This window comes from Octodon degus, unplaced genomic scaffold (genome assembly GCF_000260255.1).
Source record: "Octodon degus isolate 3935 unplaced genomic scaffold, OctDeg1.0 scaffold00111, whole genome shotgun sequence".
NCBI lineage: Eukaryota > Metazoa > Chordata > Mammalia > Rodentia > Octodontidae > Octodon > Octodon degus.
Window position 1 is genome coordinate 5,699,055 of NW_004524687.1, and position 1,883 is coordinate 5,700,937.

At 47.6% G+C, this 1,883-nt stretch overlaps 1 long non-coding RNA gene across 1 annotated transcript in view; it reads left to right on the forward strand.

The window, feature by feature from the left end:
• Nucleotides 1-1,154: 1,154 nt before the first annotated feature.
• LOC111812069 overlaps nucleotides 1,155-1,883 on the forward strand; it is a 33,787-nt gene continuing 33,058 nt past the window's right edge. The window contains exon 1 of the long non-coding RNA XR_002817661.1: nucleotides 1,155-1,484. This is a non-coding gene — a long non-coding RNA (uncharacterized LOC111812069). The remainder of the gene's footprint in view (nucleotides 1,485-1,883) is intronic.

Genomic DNA, 1,883 nt, shown 5'->3' on the forward strand with positions numbered 1-1,883 from the left:
TGACCTGCATTCTGCCCATTTCTCATTCCTGTTCCTCCCTGGCAGCATTGTTCTTCCCCAGGGCACTCTTGAGTGGACATTCCATGCTGCATAGTTCATTACAGATCTGCTGACCATGAGTCCCAGCCTGGGACTCCATCTGCATTTGTGATTTCCTTGGCCACTTTCTAGCCTAAATGTGAGAAATCTCCGGCTAAACCATTGACTGATGCTTGAACAATTGATTTCTCATGCCTGAAAATAATCCACAGGAAACTCAGATCAGTGATTTATTGAGCCATTTGTTTAACGAACATGTGTGAGTTATTGAACTGATATCAAATAAAGAGGAAGAGCAGAGAGGGCATGGCATGAATGCATAGGATCTGCGAAGCAGGAACTGTGCTAGTTTTCTGCTTTGGTTTTATTTCCCAGCTGTGTGCATTATTTTTTTTTCCATGCGCCCCTTTCTGTGTGCATTATTTTGGCTGTGGAGATATAACTTAATAATGACTTATCATAGAGTCCTTTAATTAAAGGTCAAAATGAGAAATATGAATTTGATATTTAAATTTGTTTTCCATACATCAATCTTTGGCTGCACTCAGGGAAGCAAGGAAAAAAAGATCTATGAGCATAAACTAAGGCAGACCTTCTGCTTCCAATCTCCTTGCATTCCTGTGAAATATAAGCCCAATTATTAACTTTGGGGCCAGCACTGAATTCTGAGAATCTCAATGCTTCACCCATTCAGATCTACTTAGCAGACTCTGGGCAGGACTTCCCTGATCACTAACAATACACATGGCCTGGAGGAGACAGCACTCCATCCCTGACCTTGAAATTGCTCCCACTTCTTGGCCAGAACCTAGGACACCACTGCAAGCTGAGCTCCCGTCAGGTTAGGATGAATCCAGAATCTGTCCGTGTGCAGACACTGAGTCTCCACATGTTCAAACACTGAGATTGTTGCAGGAAAGCCGAGAAGCTTGGAGGAACAAGCCCTTGGCGCTATTCAGGCATCGCTGGCTCAGCCCAGTCCCCACCTGTCACTCCCACAAGCCAGCCTCTAGGACAAGCTGTACTTTCAGTGTTTAGTTCTAGGGATCATGTTTCTTAGGCAATTTTTCAACAGAAGTGTTCTTTTTTACCAACATTCCCTGAAGGACCGATGTCAACCTGAGATGACACAACTGAACAGTTGTGCACAAGTTGCACCCCATAGTCAAGGTGAAGGCGATGGAAGGAGAGACCATGAAACCAAGCTGTGGAAACCAGAGGAGGGGTGGGAAATTTGAGATTTGATTTCTTTTCTGCTCCAGCTGGAAGAACTGCATCTTCTGCACTCCCAGGGCTGTGGAGCCAGAGTCCCAAGGAGCCCCTCTAGCAGGAAGATCACCGAGGGATGAGTCAGAGGCCAGTTCCAGACTCTCTGGAAGCCTCCTTCTGGAGTAAGGGCCTTTCTTCTTGCTTCTTGACTTTGGGATATTTAAGGGTTACTGAAGGTACTGTTTTGAAAAGCTGATCATAAATGCTACTCCTAGAATTTCTGAACAGTAAGTAGGCAGTGAGACTCAAGGATCCATCTTACTGATTTATTTGTACTTAAAGAAAGTCTGGAGAGCGCAGGCCTGGCGAGTGAGTGAGACAACCGGGGCCACGGGATCCTGAATAGACCCAGAGCGCAGGCCGGGCTAGTGAGTGAGACGACCGAAGGCCTTCTGGATCCTGAATAGACCCAGAGCACAGGCCCGGGGAGTGAGTGAGATGACCCAGGCCGGGATCCTGAACAGACCAGGAGTGCAGGCCCCGCGAGTGAGTGAGACAACCCAGGCCGCGGGATCTTGAATAAACCCAGAGCCCAGGCCCGGCGAGTGAGACAACCCGGGGTCCTCGCATCCTCA